At 46.4% G+C, this 18,765-nt stretch overlaps 1 protein-coding gene across 6 annotated transcripts in view; it reads right to left on the bottom strand.

The window, feature by feature from the left end:
- Nucleotides 1-18,765, bottom strand: part of ZMAT4 (zinc finger matrin-type 4) — a 260,600-nt gene that overhangs the window by 178,626 nt on the left and 63,209 nt on the right. For 2 of the 6 annotated variants that reach the window (XM_048829359.2, XM_048829358.2), the window contains exon 1: nt 16,099-16,231. The exons of the other annotated variants lie outside the window; for them this stretch is intronic. The gene's annotated coding sequence lies outside the window, so the exon portion shown is untranslated. Of the gene's footprint in view, nt 1-16,098; nt 16,232-18,765 lie in introns of those variants that run through there. 6 annotated transcript variants of the gene reach the window in all.

Below are 18,765 nucleotides of genomic sequence, written 5' to 3'. Positions count from 1 at the left end.
CATCCCCGATCAGCATCAGTTCAGAAACCCAAGAGGCAAAGCCATGTTAGGTGGCAATGAGCTCAGATGAAGAATCCTCTGGAGAACGAACGTGACTATCAGTGTTTGGGAGATTATTTTAATACTGGATTCCTGGATAAAAACCTCCCATGTAGGCCTAGCTGGATAAACCAAAAGCATTTCTTTAGGAAAACACCCTCAGCACCTGGTCACTTGGGCAGATGTACAATTGAGAGATGAGCCCTGTTTATTTAAATATTTTAGCTGGTTTATTGTGTCAGCAAAAACTCCATCGCCAGGGGAGTTCACAAGACCAGCAAAGGGACTTGAGTGTAACAGGGACTGTTGAAGGGCTCTAGCTACAGCAAGAATTGAATGGTGCTCAAAGAGTGGCCGACTTTTCCCTCCCCTCACTGGAGCGAATGGCCCTGCTTATTTCAGTGAGACTTCTGCTGATCATTCATTTAGAAGATGCTCTCCATGTCCCGCTGCTTGCAGCTGGTAGGAGAGATGAGGGCTCACAGATGCATGGATGGTTGGTACAAGTACACAAACACACTCAGAAATTATCTGTGGATCCACAGACACCAGACTAATAGTCCATTTTACATTATACTGTTCGCCTGCTGCAACCACAAGGGTTACTACCAAAACTTTGGATTTGCCCATTGTTTAGATGCCGTCCAGGGAAGAGAGAGCCTGTATCCATGATGTTTTATTTTAGAAGGGGTCTTGTGTCTGATTTCCTTCTCTTCCTGCTTTAAGCAAATTGCAGAGAGAATTCCCTTCTATTCTGTGTTTGGTAATGAAAACTGGGTTTGCTTACGGGTTATTTCCATTATTATATCTCCTCTGCCATGATCTGTTTTACTTCATTCCTATTACAGTAAATACCGAGGAGTCAGCTGCTTAGTTAGCGATACAGATCAAAGAGAAAGCTCAGTTTATGTCGGCTTCTTTTTTCTTTGCCTGTAACGAGTCACAGTCTATTACAAACCCTGCAGGTAAGGGCCAGCTCAGTCCTTGTGCGGAGAAGAGCTGTGTGCCACCCCAACCCACAGACAGGTAAGTTCTCCATATGCACATAGCTCGTCCCCCTTCCTTATTTAACATTTGTATTCCCGTCAAACCCAGAGGCCTCAACCAGGTTGGGGGCCCCTGTGGTAGGTGCTGTACAAACTTACAGTAAATGGAAATCCCTGTCCCAAAGACCTTACATTCTAAAAAACAAGACCAAGCAGGATGAGACACCAGCAGGCGAGGGGGTGCTGGGAGGAGGGAGAATAGTGTAACAAAGACAGCAGGCTGTTTCTGCCTAGACTAGCTGCATGTGTAATTCAGAGCCCGTCAGCAGCAACAATCACAGTGATCTTCTTCCCCCAAACGCGCTACCCTGCGCAGCTGAGGCGCTCTAGCCACCAACTGGCCGACAGCCAGACATGGGGGACAGTTGGGTCCGGGGCACTGGAATAATGGGGTGCTGAGAGCCATTGAACCCAACTGCAAATCCAGCATATGATGGAAGCCGCTTCTGCTGCCATACCCCCAGCACCCCTAGTTCCAGCAGCTATGTTTGGTTGACCACCCCATAACCATAAATGGCATCAGAGCACATAGCATTCACCAGTGCTACGAGTAAAGCCTGCATTGGCCATCATCCAGTGACCCCTTGTAACAGACCAATCCAATTTTGTACCACACAAAATTAAAAGGGTGAACACCTGATTTACAGTAATATTTTTTTAAAAAAATCCCTAGATACCCTGGCCCACCCCATACAGAAATACAGTGAAGTTTCTTTCATCATTCCATACATGGAGGGCTAGCTCAGCCGCTACCATAAACCGGCCCCGCTCCATTCCAGTCAATGGCACCAGGATTATTTATGCCACCTGAAGATCTGCACTCCCACCCCCCAGCGTTTTGTGGAGGGTGTCGAGTTTTATCTCCTCCTCACAAAAGGCTGGATGGAGTCGCACATCACAGCCCTCTCTGATGGACTGTGCTGGCTACAGAGCAGTGTCGGCCAGGGGGATCCAAAATACAGAGTCACATCACGACCCCCCCATACGTTATGAGAATGGGACAAGTTAACAAGTTAATCTCTGCACTTTATGACTCACCAAAAACACATATTTATACATGAGAAGAGAGATTTAACCCCATTCCATCTAGGATTATGAAGGAGCACGACCAGGAAATGCTCAGAATGAAAAGCTCCCTCGAGCCTTTATTCCTTAAATATGAATGCATTAGCCATGACGTGCACGGCCCTGCTAGGCTGTCAGGTGAGTGCCAAATAGCCCATGAGTGTTGCAGAGGCCTTGTGCGGTCACTCTGCCCGGGCGAATTCCACTCACAGATGGCACCAGAAGCATGGGGCTGCTCGGGAAGGCGAGGGGGCTGCTCTCTCTCCTGTATAGTTCCAAGTTACCCTTGGTCCCTGCTCCAGAAGAGCGATGGGGATGGTCTTTGTGGCTGAGGCACTGGACAGACCTGGGATCAGTTGCTGGCTCCTCCATACATCTTCTGTGACCTTGGTGAGTCACTTAACCTTTCAGGGCCCCAGTTCCTCTTTGTAAGCTAGGGAGCATCATTCTCCTTTTCTCCCCTCCTCTGTCTTGGCTGTTTAGACTGGAAGTGCCACGTTTGTGCAGCACCCAACACAACGGGGCCCTGATCTCCGTGGGGAGAGGGGGTCCCTCGTGCAACTGTAACACCAACAGGGATAGCAAGGCCTTGCTGTAGAATTGTACAGCAATCAAATTCTTTCGTCCTCAAATAGAGAGAAAAGGTCAAATCCTGCTTGCTCTGTTCAGGCAATCAACGGTACTGGAATCAGGTTGGGTACATTAGGAAGGAGGATCTGGCCCACAGTGTGAACCATGTCAGTGAGAGCCCGCTGGGAATTTTCTCTCTTCCCACCCTGCAGAGCAGATCATTGCAGATCACAGTCACCCTTCTCAGTACATCGTGATTCCCTCTTGTCCCTTTTCACGAGGATCAGAACAATTCAGCTCCCACTTCTCTACTGGGAGGCAGTTTGAGATGCTGACAGAGTGTGTGTGGGGGGGGGGGTGCTCTGGCCCCATAGAGCTGTATAGGACAGGTAACTTTCCCAGCCTTCACTACACAGCAGAACCTTAGAGGTTATAGCTGAGATTTTCAGAGCTGTCTAAAGGATTTAGAGAAAGAACCCCCATTACCACTACTGCTGTGTGCCTAAATCTCTTAGTCAGCTTTGAGCATCTCAGTCTTTGTGCTTTTAATATAATTCCATGTGCTGACTCCACGTGGTCTAAAAGGGGTCAGCAGATTTCATTAAACCTCTCTATGTTATCATGTAATCTGTATATTCGTCTCATCAGCAACAGCAGGCAACAAGATGCTTTCCCAGAAACAAAGCATAAGGCGCTTACATCCCAGCAGCCCCTTCTTTCCAAACATTGTCCCTTGATTATTGCTCTTTTTAAAAATCATTCATTTTTATTTCCTGCATCGGTGGGTCAGAGAGGCAGCAGTTGTCTTCTGTGCCTAGAGACGAGGCTCCTGGGTTCTATTCCACCCCTGCCATGACTGACGGTTGCACATGGCCTTTCCATGCTTGTTTCCCTAGGATAACACCACCATCCTGTCCCACTACCAGTGGACGGGTCTGGAGTCTCGTTCATTAATTCTTATGATGTTATTTGAGTTCCTCGGGTGAAAGGTGCTACCAAGGTGCAAAGTATTAGACTTCCCTCGATAAGTCGTAAAATGCCCAGCACCATGCCCACACCATGCTGAGTACCAAGCGTGCCCCTGAGAGGTCACCTCTGTGACACTAGAATTTCTTTACACAGCCTGATTCGGTTTATCGCCATTACACTGTTTGAGACATCCCTGCCCAAGTGCTTGAGGATGGTGGGAAGGGAATTAAAAACTAAAGCTACAGCAAGATACAACATCTGTTTTCAACAGGTCACAGAGGGTTGTACTCACTCAGATGAGAGCAGGGGATCTTGGTGCTGTGGTCAAAAAAAAGGTCAAGAAGCCCTGAGATCTAGAATACCCCCCCCTCAAGTTCTAATAAAAACCCAAACTAAGGAATTTCTCAAGCACCATCGCATCTGCAGAACAAAGGCGCCTTTAATGTTTTAAGACCAAAATGGAATGACAAGGACAAGCGGCAAGGAGTAGCGGATGGTGACCCTCTTGAGTTGGCAGCCATTGGGCAAACAGCCAGAGAAAGAAGGGGCTCAATTTAAAGCAACACCAAATGGAAGACTAGTAAAGCAGCCTTGTAAATTCAAAGGCTATATCCTTAATTGACATTACTCGGTTTCCATTACAGGAAGAGAGATGTTACAAGAGCACCTGAGGTGTCTCGTATATAGGAAAATAGTTAAGTTGCCAGCAGATGCTGCTCGAGAATACATAGCATAGTTACTGCCCAGGTTTTGCGTTGTAAGACCAATAAAATTTGTCAGCATTGTGCACTGTTTGCATGCCGCTCTCGTCACAGAGCTCCCAACAGCCTTATCCATATTCTGGAGCCCCATTGCAAGTGCATGCTTTACTGGCAATGTAAGGCAGCCAATGGTACCATGCAACAGGGGTTGGAGAATGAGTGGGAGGTCCAGTGAGGCGAGTAAATCAGCCACAAGTGGGGCCTTCAGAGAGCAGTTTCCTAGACTGTTAAAGGCTTTAAAATGTCAGCAAAGTGGTTAGAATTGCAACAAAGATACCCAAAAATTAAAAAGAAAAAAACAAAAACAAATAAACAGCCAAGAGAAACAACAGTTCCATCGTCAACACAACTTAAAGCTCTTCAGATTTGAGCTACAGCTGCCGGCACATTTGAGAATTAGAATGATTAACTGTTATTATAATTAGCAGTATCTTGCAGCATCTCTAGTGGCCGGAAATAATGTCATAAAATTGTCTTAATTGCTTGATATTTTCCAATAGTCAGATCTACAATAACTAACTTTATGCCTTTGTAGGCCTATTTTTGAAACAGCTGCCATTTCTTCATTCTCCATTGTGAGCAGGTGAAGGGTTAGGAGAGTTCACAACCATATGTCAGTTTTAGACCAGGGGATTGTTTGGGTTAAGTGAAGTTTGTTATCCAGGACACTTCAAGTTCCCAGCTGTGTTACTTCCTCAGAAAATCCCTAAGCGAGTGGGAAATGCTTTTCAGCATCCACAACTGGATCAAAATCTTCTCCTAAGGTGTAAACTAAATGCAAGCCTGAGAAAAAATGTGTTTGGGAGAAGTTACAAGAGGAGGCTTACAGACGCCACGGACTTGGACTGGCTGAACATTGTCCATGACAATGTTTTTTGACAGAAAATTAAGTAAAACTGGACACCTTATTGAAGGCCTCTGCTCAATGTGCAGTGAGGTTATATTTACAAAAAGCAAACAAGATGTTAGGATGCGTAAGGAATAAGATGGAGGGTAAGAGAGAATCTTATAATGCCATTATATAAGTCAACTGGGCAGCCTTTCGGAAATACTGTGTGCTGTATTGTTCACCCTGCCTCAGAAAATATATTGCAGTAATGGGGAGCAGGGGAGCCAGTGGAAGGCAGCAAGAATTATTAGGACATGGACAAACTCACACGGAGAGATTGAAAAGACTGGGATTGTTTACCTCAGAAATTAGATAAATAAGTGGAGACATGAATGATAAAAGAATGAATGGGATAGAAAAGGGAGATTGGGGGCTTCTTTTCTCCATGTCTCATAACACAAGAAGAAGGGGCAATTCAGTGAAATTATCAGTTTTGAGTTTGTTGCCTCTTAAAAGAAAATTCTTTTTTACCCAAAGTGTAATTAAATGTTGGAACTCGCTGCCACATGATGTTTGTTGAGGCCAAGAGCCAGCCAGATTTAAAGAGGGACTGGATATTTATATGGGAAACACAAATATGCAGAGTTAGAAGAGTTGATGCTAACATAAAATTTAGAAAGGAGATAAAACCAGGTATTTCAGACTCAAGCTAGACTAACCATTGGGATAAGACTTTGATGCAGAGCCGGTTAATGCACGTCTGCGCACTGCCATCTTCCTCTGACATTGCTGGGGCTGGCCAGAGAGGACACTGGAATAGATGGATGGATCTGGGTTTTGACACTATATGGCAATTCCCATAGTCCACAACTCGACAGTGGAGCTCTTTCCACCATAAAATATTTCAAAGTACACACACACACACACCCCCAGAGAGTTTCTCCTATTTTAGAGGATCCTCTGACATTCTGTCTCCTTTTTGTTTTCACACAGCTCAGAGATACGCAGAACCCCTTAGAGCAGCCGGTCCTCAGAAAAGATTGCAAGGTAACATTAAACCCGATGCTGCCTGTGCCCGCTACAATCTCCCTCCCCTCAGTTCTTCTTCACAGCATCACACAGCCCAGGCTGGCTGGTCGGGCTGTGCCAGGCTGAACATACTGCTCATCATACCAAGCTCCTTCCAAAAATCCTGTCAGTTGGTGTTTTGTTTACTAGTGCGCAGTCTGTTCACATGTGCTTGGTGTATTTCAAATGATGGAGGGTTTGAAGCAGCCTATACAGCAGGATTTTAATTGGTTGATTAATTTACTGCTTTAAAAGTGGTGGGTGTTAGTTTCCGTTCTATTTCTGGGGTTTCTGACAAGCTGCTCTGGGTGTAGAATATGCACTATTCAGAGCTTTTCCGTTTCCTTTCATTTTAACATTGCAGAGCTGGGAGCCAGGAGACAATTGCTGGTTTTTGGATCTGTTGTTGCATTTTTCAGGGTGTTTTTAAACATCCCTGTGTTGGCCTTTCCCATCAACTCCAAAGCGTCCAGTGTTCTTTGGGGCCAAATCAGACTTTTGCAATACCTGGGAGCAGCAGCTTCTGCCAGTTGCTGCCAGCAGAGCTCCCAATTCACTAGGGATTTGCAGCCCTGAACCCATAGCTGCCCTTCAATAACAGAAAGGCCTGTAAAAGCAAACATCAGAGAGAGGGGGGATGACACCTCCACAGCTTCAAGTGAAGCTACTGATATAAACCAGAATGGCTCATTCACTCTCCTCTGCAACCAGGAATCATTCCACCAATAAATGCTTATTGGCAAAGAGCAGGGCCTGGCTTAACCACATTTAATGCCCCATTTCCCTATTAAGAAGTCAGACTAATCTATCTTTGTTTTGGAAAAAAAAAATTTTTTTTTTAAACAACCTAATATTTCTCTCTCTGCGCTTTAAGGGTCTTTAAAATCCTTTTTGAAGCCTCTTGTGTGAATTTCCAGACCTGCTCTCCATCAGTTTACTGGTGAAATGGATTAAAACAAGTCCTTTGAAGTGTCAGCATTTGCGAACTGTTTGGAGACTGGCTCAGCTCTGCACTTTGTCAAGTACTGGAGGGAGGATAAATGCCATTTCCCTCTTGATTTCCCTGTCATCTATTCTTCTCCCTGCAGACGTAAAAGCCATAATAAAAGCTGGAGTCATACAGTACATCCCCTGGTTTGAAATACAGGCCTCTCTCAACTTCCACATGACATGACTGCCTTATATCTTTGCTGGGAGGGCTGCCTCAGGGCTTCCATGTATCCTGTAGATGTATACATACCCTGCAGCCATCATATCCTGTACATGGATCCTGCACCATTTTATCACTTTAGTAGAAAGGCCTGGCTTGCCAGCTCCTTTAAAATTAGCACAAGGGCTATGCTGGGCAAAGGATGCACTAACAGAAGAGCTGGGGCTCCTGGATTGGATCATGTGCCTTTGCTTATGCCTCAAAGCTCAAGGTTATCAGGCAGCATCCTCATAATATAAGGTATATCCTCAGCCCACATGGAGTACCAGTGATGTCTCATCTTTTTGAGGGAGCTATCAAGCATATGGAAAAGAGTGATCCAGCGGATACAGTGTACTTGGACTTTGGGAAAGCCTTTGACAGGGTCCCTCATCAAAGGCTCTTAAGCAAAGCAAGCCATCATAGGATAAGAGGGAAGGTCCTCTCATGGATCAGGAATTGGTTAAAAGATGGTGTCACTTAATCATGAAAATGAAGGACCAATGACATTGAATAGGACCAAGCACAGAATGACAATAGGCTTCCCACACTCAGTTTTGCCCACTCACTTGAGTCTGGACGTGCAGTATTTCTGGATCTCTTGAGCAGGACAGTCAGCTCTTTAAAGTGCAGGGATTATCTTTACGTTGTGCGCTTAGATAGTGCCTGACACAATGGGGCTGCTACAATAAAATCATAACATGTGCAACAGTTTTAAAGGTGCCAGGCTCCTAAATGACTTCAGTGCTTTTGAAAATGTTCCCCAATGTTTAGCTGCGTGGCAGGCTTAGTGATATGTAACCACTAGGAACCAGCCTTCGAGCAACAGACATGGAAGGTAAATTGTGGGATTTGCACCCAGGTCTCGCAAACAGTTTGGACAGTTCTGAAACCCCCCGTGACACTCTATACCTCGGGGGAGCATCCTGTAAACCCAATATTCCTCATCTATATATAATTGTGATACTGCATCTAAAGCATGCCATGTGAGGTACCAGAGGAGAGGTTATGCCTCTGTTCCATATGAATGGGTGTATCATTAGTGCACAGGAAGTTATGAGAATTGTGTTGTATGATGGTCACTAAAATATGCTGTGAGTTGGGGAATCTCCCAGATATTAGATCCCCAGAGACAAGGACAAGGGAGGTGACCAGCCCCAGGCAGGTGTCAAACCACCATCAACAGCCGTTGTCCAACCAGTGAGCTAGGATGCAAGGACTCACTTGCACAAGGTCACAATTCCCCAGGGAATTGCTCAACCTTGCCTGGGGACTCAGCAATGCCCACCAGACATGTCTGGATTGTGTTCTCCAAGCACAGGGTACTAAGGGTATAAAACAGAACACAGGGGCCCCATGCTTGGCCTTTTCTCTTCCCTCCACCTGTGCAGCAAGCAATAAGGGTGCTAAGAAGACTGGTGATTTCATCAGAGGAGAGCGGCTCAGGTTTAAGGGAGAACCCTGTATTTTAAGGACTGTAAGATCCAATGCGGTGAGAACATTCCTTGATCTAAATACTGTCTAGTGTGATAAGGGTTACAGTTTAGACTGCAAACTTATATTTTATTTTGGTAACCACTCTGACTTTGCCTGTCACTTATAATCACTTAAACAGTAAAACAAGTATCTTTACCAGTGAGTTTGCCTGAAGTGTCTGGTAAATCTGCTGAGGTTTACAAAGGTCAGTGTAGATCCACTTTCCATTGATGCAGTGGTAAACCAATTAATAAACTTGCATTGCTCAAGAAAGGGTCTTGAGCAGTGCAAGACAGTATATATATATACAAAGCTGGGAGGGATTTGGCTGGTGCCTTTCTCTGAGATTCATGAGTAGCTCTGGGAGCTCCACATGAGGTTGTACTGAGTGGTAACAGCACCTGGGGTTTTGCCGATTGCCACTAGTAAAAAAACCCAGATAGGGTGAGAGAAAGCCCAGAATAGGGAGTAAAGAGGGCACAGTGGTCCCACAGTCCCAGGTTGCACCCAGGGGTCCTGTGACACACCCCTCATTAAGGTCTGACATACAGGAGTGCTGGCCAGGAGTCGATGGCTGGATCCTGAGCTGGTAGGAAACCAATTGCATTTCAATGGAGCTAGGCTGATTTACACCAGGGAAGGATCTGGCTTTGACACTTTGTGTTTCCTGGCTCCAGTCATATGATGTGGCTTAAGGCAAAGGTGGCTGTACTAAGACAGCAATCAGCACCTGTCGTCTCTCGTGGCTGCTGTTACCGAGCTCTCTGTGCCACTCAGTCCCTAGATCTTTGTACCACGCTGTCAGTTCTGTACTTAGCTCCCTGGGCCCTCTGTGTCACGCAGCCACCGCTGGAAATACAGACTTTCTACGGCACTGATCCTGCAGCGCACTGTGGGAGCAGCCCCTGAGCCCCTGCAAAGGTCAGGGCGAAATGCTGGCACTGGCTACCGCGTAGGGGGAGCGCTGCACCATACACACGAATTTGCAGGCACTCCACATGGAGAGCACAAGAGCCAGACCAGGCTGAGCCTGCTTCTTCTCCTGCCCGCACATTAAGCATCTTCAAGATGTTAATATTACACAACAGGAAAGTGTTAATATCAAGAATATTCATCTCCAACCATCTCTAGTTAATGAAACAAAACAAACTATCTGGAAAAATGAGAACATTACAGTAACAACAACAAATTAAACACCAATACAATTAGGGAGAGATTAGGCATCGCTCCTCTGGGAGCATTTCAGAGCCCAAGGTCTTTCTCAAAATTTGATCATTCCCAGCAACTTTATTTCCTTCTAATTAATAAATGGGTAAGTAAACGGCGTGGTTCCTAGAAGGGAGATGGTTCCCCCGGTCCTCTCTGAACAAGAGCTTTCCATCTGTGTTCAATAACACAGAAGGGCAGAGCTGGTGGCAGGTAGAAGCGCGCACACCTTCAGCTCAGAGAGAAATCCCACTGTCAGCAGAATGAACGGCAAAGGCTGCGAAAACAGAAGTTCCTGCATGAGTGTCTGTTACAAGGTGACTGAAGGGGGAAGACGTCTCGTGCTAACATGCAAGAACTTAACAAAGAGAAGGTCAAGGGGTGATGTGATCACAGTCTAAGTCCCTAAGTGGGGAACAAATATTCAACAACGGGCTCTTCAGGAGACTGGTGTGACACGATCCAAGGGCTGGAAGCTGAAGCTATACAAGTTCAGCGTAAGTTTTTAACAGGGAGAGTAATTAACCGTGGGAACAATTTACCAAGGGCAGCAGTGGATTCTTCATCACTGGACATTTTTAACTCAAGACTGGCTGTTTTTCTGACCGATCTGCTCTAGGAATTGTTGTGGGGAAGCTCAGTGGCCCATGCGGACAGACCGGGTGCAATGTCTGCTCTTTCTAACCCGCCTTTCCTTGAGCAGGTGAAATACTTTGATCAGAGACTGGCTGTCCCGGACCAGCAGCTACGTACAAGTGAGGAGACAGCGGCTTCAGTGGCCAAGTTAATTAAGCAAGGCTCATTTGGGGCTAACCCCACTGGCCAGGGCTTGACAATCCACCCAGGGAAGCTCTACCTGGGAGAAGAGGGAGCAGGAGACCCTGAATTCAGTGAGGCTTGACTGGCCTGACAAGCTAGACAAGTGTTGCCAAAAAGGCAGAGTCTGTTGGTGGGTCAGAGCTGCCCCGACAGTGGGGACCCACCATGAGCTGGAGGAGTGACCCCTGTGACTGTTTGTCATTACTGACCATTGTGCATCCAGAAGCAGGTTCCCACATAGCATGATGCTGTTTCTGCTCACCTCCCCTCTTAGGGCCCTTGCAGTATTCGTGTTCACCAGTACTACCCGGAAGGCAGAGTGCTGACATCACCAGCTGGGCCTGAGGCTGCCTGGCCTCCACTCCTGAGTGACCACGTGCAAGACACACATTGATTATGGAGTCAGAGTCCTGGGTTCAACATTACCCTTGGAAAACCAGCTCTACTCCAGTCTTAAAGATGCTGAAACAAACTTGCTCCTACCAAGTGGCACAGACTAGAAGCAACAAGTCCCCTTCCAGGTGGATGCAGTCTGAACTCATGTTACGGCTCAGGAAAGTAACGACAGTGTGGTACCCAGCTGTGTGCTCTGAAGATGTCCCTTCACCACCGCTTGTGACAGCCAGGCAATGCTCAATGCTTTGGTACAATCACACGTCGAAACCTCAGGAAACTCCCTTCCCTCTTATTTGCTTCTATACATATGCTTAAAGTTAAGCACCTCCTGAACTGCTCTCCTGGTTTGTGACCATAATGCAGAAACCCGTTATAGAAAGACATCTAAGCAGGGGAAGGGTTGGCAGGTCCAGTAGGTCTTTGGGAACAAGTGCTTGCTCCCATTTTATACCAGTATCCCTAGTACTCAACCAGTGCTAGACTGGTGCAGGATGTTTCCAGGTGTATTCAGCTCCCAGAGGTACATTTCAGGAGCGCTGCCTGGCACAGCTGCCCTTGGTCACTGGAGCTGTCTCCATGTTGAGAATAACTGCAGACAAAAATCACTTTGTGCGATCGATGGTGAGAACGAGTCCTCTCCTGATCTCAGGGTCGTTTCTCTGACATGTGACTTGCATGGCCTGTGCATTTTGTTACTGCACGATGCCTGGAAATCCCTGGATCAAGGCCTCCTAAAGTCCTCTCTCTCCACAAACTAGCCGCATCCCTCCATTACAGCAGCATGAAGCCCTTTGAATAGGGAGAATCTGGTTTAGAGCCTCCAAAAGCCATCTGAATCCTACTGAGTTTCCTGGGGAACCAAGGAGATGCCCTGAAAAGCCCTCAAGAAAACTTAAATGAAGGGGACAAAGATACTAAGTTACATGGAGCCAAAGCATCTCCTGAGCTGCAACCACGCTCTGCCCAAAAGTCCTGGCATGAGGCTGGGTCCTCTTCAACTTCCCTTAGTCGATGATAAAGGATAAAAAGGAATAAAATAAATACTCAGGTGAGAGAAAAAGATTCTCTACCCCGGGTGAGAAAACGTCAGCCTTCTGTTTGTTAGGCTGCGGCCCTACCTTTCAGTAATCTGCATGCCTGTTAATCAATGTGCACAGCCATTGCACCTGTCAGCAAAGGGGGTCTTCACACTTTGCAAATGTTAATTAAGCCTCCATCCCCTACCCCTTCCCCCCCCCCCGCCCCCGGTTAGATAGCACCATGTGTAGAACTCAACCCATTACACAGAAGGGGAAATTGAGACACTGTAAGGTTAGGACCAAAAAGTCTTCAAACTTGGCTACTTCTAGTCAGGCCTTTAAATCCTTAATTAGGCACACAGTAAGTGGGCTGATTTTCACAGGTGCTGAGCACTCATGACACAGCTGGATCTCAGGCCTCACTTTTATTTAGATGAGCCTGCAATGGGGTTTCCACTCATCACCAGGGCACCTCCTTGGGTCTAGGTTTGGGAAAGTAGCTCTCACGACACCAGGTGCCCCCTTCTGCTGTCTGCTCCCTCTGTGACCATCTCTCTTCTGGAAACTTGGCTTTATAGTGCTGGCCCAGCCCCTCCCCAACTGGGCTTCACTCTCAGTTAACCCTGGCCTTCCTCTCAGGTGACTCAAGATGCCCACTTGGCCTCGTTAATCCTGTCAGGGCTCTGTGGGGTGCACACCCCATCACAGAGTTTAACTATCAGAGTTTTGGTACCAAATGTTGGACACCTAAGTGTGACAGTCTGGGACATGGTGGCCACAGGCAAAAATAGAACCCAGGAGTCCCAATACCCTAACCCCTGGACCATACACACTGTCCTCTGTAACCCTCAGAAGAACTCCTGGACAGTTTAAATTAAATACCCTGCCTTCCTGGAGTCCTCCTGACCCTGAAAGTATTTCATAATGGAAACAAAACCCAATTAGAAATTAATGGACTACAAAAGGCTCCAGTTTGCTTGTTACACTAGGACAAACCTTTAAAAAAAATTATGTTTATTATCTACATTTGACCATTGTACTTTGGTTGGGGGGTTTGGGGGGGTAAATTTAAATCAACCAGAGTCCTGCAGGAAGGGATGACAAGTTCACAGCGGGTTCACAGAGAGATTGGTAGTGGGTACAGAGGAATGAGGGGCCATTAATCTTTCCAGGTGAATCTCTGGGGACAGCAGGCAGGATGGAAGGCATTTAGCATAACACAGTGCTGTAAAACCATCCTGAGAGAACACTGGTGGTGGTGGTAGGATGCTAAGTCAGCAGGGTCCATCTGGCTGGGCCAATTCCGTTACTAGCTGGAAGCAGCAAATTACACCTGATCCCAGTTAGTATTAACAACACTCCTGTTTGTAGACAACTCAGCTCCCTTTTCAGGTGGGCTAATCAACAGAGCACAATCAGCTACAAATAAACAGGATCAGGAGAAATTACCAGGACTAGTTCTCTTCTCCCATGGGGCAGACAAGTGCTGGGGGGGGAGCACGCTGCGTTCAGTACACTCATGAGACCGTACCCGCAATACGGTGTCATATCCGGCCACTGTGTTATTCCGGAGTCCAGGGAAGGCCAGAAATGACCAAGGGGTGGGACGGTTTGAGTTGAGGAAATATTAGACATAATATGTCTATAGCTAAGCCAAGTGACCGCTGAGTTGGAGGAAGGTGTGTGCAGTGGTGCGGTGCAAATATCTGAGCAGGAGGGATTGAAAGGCGACTAGGACTGATCACATGAGACTAAGAGGAGGGAAATACAAGTCTGATTACCAGGACCAGCTCCCTGATGGTGAAAGAGCTCAGACCGCAGGGATGTCTCCCAAGGGAAGCGGTGGAAGCCCTGCTGCCCAGGACACCGAACACAGACCTGGAGAGAGCCCTAGAACATGCACTGCAGGGACTGCTGCAGGGGATAGCTTTCCAGCTCAGCTTTCTATGACCCTGCCCTGCTATTTACTATTTTTAAACAATGATTTATTGTTTTTACTATTTCCAATAAAATGAGGGAGAGATCCATTTTTCACTTTCAGAGGCTCCTCATTTCCCCCTCCCGCATCCCCTTGCTCTAGAGAATGAGTCATTGTCTGCGAACCTTTTTCAAAACAGCTCTTCTAAAATTCTGTATCAAATCACAAGCATCTCTAGTCCACGAGCCAGCACAGGGAGCAGAAGCCCTCGGATGCTGTTGATCTGCTGCATGAAAACAAAGAGCCGTAAAGCAGGAATCCTTCTGCTTGGCACAAATCTTTTGCCCCACTGTACCTTGTCTAGCAACTCATTTAGTGCCCATCAGGTGGGGACACAGGGGGCCTGTGAGCTCATTGTGTGCTTTGAAGCCCTGTCTGTGTCTGGAATTGTGTTTCAGGGCTGGCTGTTTTGTTTTGCGGACAGATAACACGTGTTCATGGGAGAGTCAGCTGCACAGTCACACACAGAAAGGGCAAACAGCAGATTTTTATCTGCCACAGCACAGCTTTACGAAACACTCTCCTACCGGACACCACGCGCACGGTCACTCCAGCATCGGAGAAGGGGGCACCGGCCTGTGAGTAAGGGTGAGAACACATTTACACGCAGGGGCTGACTGGCCATGGGTCAGGCCGGGTATTTTCATTCCGTGGAGACAGATCAACAATTCCAGTGGCTCATCGGAATCAATTATTTTGCTCAGCCTGAACCAATGATATCCCAGCTTGTACTACCCAAGGAGCTGGCTTTTGTTTCATACTCTCACATACAGATTAATACAATGAAAGGTGTGTGGTCAGCCCCAATGAACCATTCATTCAGCTAGCATGACAACCTGTCAAGACCTGGAGTTGCTTTCACAACACTGGTCTTTGCAACCAGAGCTGCTGTGATGAGTTTAGTGAGAGCTGCCTCATAGAAAGGCGACTCCAATCTATACAGGAACAACAGGATTTCCAGAAATCTGCCTTCACTTTATCGCACCAGCTCCAGGTTGGAAAGTTTTCCAGACTTGCCTGCGGTGGGGAGAACTAAGTTATTTTTCTACAGGTACCAGCATTGGTTCTCAAGACTCACGGCCCTCCGAACGTAACTTCCCGTGGTGTTTGGGTCAACCTAGAGGCGTTAATCTGGTGAAAGCCTCTGCAGCCGGTAGGCTGGTCTGACTCTGAGGCCTTTGAAGACTTTGGCCCCCGATTAACCAACAAAATGAGATGCTTAACAACAATACCGGAGGAAGTATTTTAAAGGCTGACATGGAGAAGTGAGGTGGGTAATACTGATAATGTATTCTGGTCCCCTGCCATCCCCTCCTGCCGGTGTGATGGCGTATGTATTACCTACACACACCTGGCACAGAATCCTCAGCAGTCCAATGGCTGGTTCAAGAATCCTTGCCCCATTTTTATATATACACACACACACACACACACCCTGCAGCTCTCCATGCAATGGATACTGTGGCACTGGTACACACAAGGTCCCTGAAATAACAGCAACATAAACAAACCTGATTCCTGAGCTGAGAAGTTTATGAAACCATCTTCCTCCCTTCACACAAACAAACATTCTGCTATTTAATAGCTCTGATTTCCCTATAAACTTTTCTAACGACAAGCTAGACAGATTCAAACAACAAGCAAAACAAGGAGGGATGCGGGCAGTACCTTTCTGTTGCTGGCTGTGCTGGCGCTAGAGGATAACAGAGCTGTCCCAGTGATGCTGCTGAGACAGAAGCACTCTGGAGTTACGATTACAGCTTTCCCCGCTCCGCGACCAGATCTCTCAGCAGCCCAGACCCACTGTGCTGGAAATGCACTTAGTAATTATCTGCAAGAGACCAGGCTCCGCCCCCAACAGCTCTGATTGGTCCTCTGGCCCTGTGCAAGTCTGCATTGGTTTCAGTCAGTCAATCTACTATTTTCCAGAGCCTCAAAACAACTGAATTCTGTGTCCCATGGATAACGGGTATTGGGGTGAGCGTGACGGGGCGGGGTGGGGGGTGTGAACAAACTGACTCGCACAGAGCAGAGACTAAGTCAAAAACACCTTGAAATTATATTTCTTATGGTGTTAGTAAAAGGATGTATGAGTCTGATTTAAAGGATACAGACTGGGATGGGTATCATAGAATCATAGACGTGTAGGACTGGAAGGGACCTGGAGAAGTCATCTAGTCCCATCCCCTGCACTCATAGCAGGACTAAGTATTATCTAGACCATCCCTAACCTGCTCTTAACCACCCTGACAGTTTAGGGTGGTTATCAAAGGCTCGGAAAGGAGGAGCAGAGTTACTTTCAGCTGCAGACATTACAGAGGACGCACTTATTCTGATAGATGGAGTTTACTGTAAAAAGCATGTCTTATATCCTAGCAGCGCCCAGCTGCCAGCAAGGTCAAGACCCTGTTGTGCTAAGCACATACAGTAAGTGACAGTCCCCACCCCAGAGAGCCTCCAGTCTAACAGACGCAAACCATTTGGCCGGACTGGCAGTGGGGAGAGATGGGATAACAAAAGTAATAGGACGTGCACCATGCTTTGCCAGGTGGGAGCAGCAATCACAATTCATTACATGGCTAATCATCATCAGCTGGCTGCTTACCATATGCATCACGGTTGCAGTGAGATTTGAGGAGTTCCGTGGAAAATAGGGTGGTGGCTTTATGGATTATACACACAGAAAATTAGTTACAGGCTGTGTTATTATAATAGATTCATAAATACTTAGGTCAGAAGGGACCATTATGATCATCTAGTCCAACCTCCTGCACAACGCAGTCCACAGAATCTCACCCACCCACTCCTGCGAAAAACCTCTCACCTATGTCTGAGCTATTGAAGTCCTCAAATCGTGGTTTAAAGACTTCAAGGAGCAGAGAATCCTCTAGCAAGTGACCCGTGCCCCATGCTACAGAGGAAGGCGAAAAACCTCCAGGGCCTCTTCCAATCTGCCCTGGAGGAAAATTCCTTCCCGACCCCAAATATGGTGATCAGCTAAACCCTGAGCATATGGGCAAGATTCACCAGCCAGATACTACAGAAAATTCTTTCCTGGGTAACTCAGATCCCACCCCATCTAACATCCCATCACAGGCCATTGGGCCTATTTACCATGAATATTTAAAGATCAATTAATTACCAAAATCATGTTATCCCATCATACCATCTCCTCCATAAACTTATCGAGTTTAATCTTAAAGCCAGATAGGTCTTTTGCTCCCACTACTTCCCTTGGAAGGCTATTCCAGAACTTCACTCCTCTGATGGTTAGAAACCTTCGTCTAATTTCAAGTCTAAACTTCCCAAAGACCAGTTTATATCCATTTGTTCTTGTGTCCACATTGGTACTGAGCTTAAATAATTCCTCTCCCTCTCCGGTATTTATCCCTTTGATATATTTATAGAGAGCAATCATATCTCCCCTCAACCTTCTTTTAGTTAGGCTAAACAAGCCAAGTTCCTTGAGTCTCCTTTCATAAGACAGGTTTTCCATTCCTCGGATCATCCTAGTAGCCCTTCTCTGTACCCGTTCCAGTTTGAATTCATCCTTCTTACACATGGGAGACCAGAACTGCACACAGTATTCCAGGTGAGGTCTCACCAGTGCCTTGTATAACGGTACTAAAACCTCACCTGACGCATCCCAAGACCGCATTAGCTTTTTTCACGGCCATATCACATTGGCAGCCCATAGTCATCCTATGATCAACCAATACTCCAAGGTCCTTCTCCTCCTCCATTACTTCTAATTGATGCGTCCCCAGCTTATAACTAAAATTCTTGTTATTAATCCCTAAATGCATAACCTTACACTTCTCACTATTAAATTTCATCCTATTACTATTACTTCAGTTTACAAGGTCATCCAAATCTTCCTGTATGATATCCCAGTCCTTCTCTAAATTGGCAATACCTCCCCGCTTTGTATCATCCACAAACTTTATTAGCACACTCCCACTTTTTGTGCCGAGGTCAGTAATAAAAAGATTACATAAGATTGGTCCCAAAACTGATCCCTGAGGAACTCCACTGGTAACCTCCCTCCAGCCTGACAGCTCACCTTTCAGTAGGACCCGCTGTAGTCTCCCTGTTAATCAATTCCTTATCCACCTTTCAGTTTTCATATTGATCCCCACCTTTACCAATTTAATGAATAATTCCCCATGTGGCACCGTATCAAATGCCTTACTGAAATCTAGGTAAATTAGTTCCCCTGCATTTCCTTTGTCTAAAAAAATCTGTTACTTTCTCAAAGAAGGAGAACAGGTTGGTTTGACATGATCTACCTTTTGTAAAACCATGTTGTATTTTGTCCCATTTACCATTGAATTC

This window comes from Caretta caretta, chromosome 26 (assembly GCF_965140235.1).
Source record: "Caretta caretta isolate rCarCar2 chromosome 26, rCarCar1.hap1, whole genome shotgun sequence".
NCBI lineage: Eukaryota > Metazoa > Chordata > Testudines > Cheloniidae > Caretta > Caretta caretta.
This window is presented reverse-complemented; position numbering and strand designations above follow the sequence as displayed.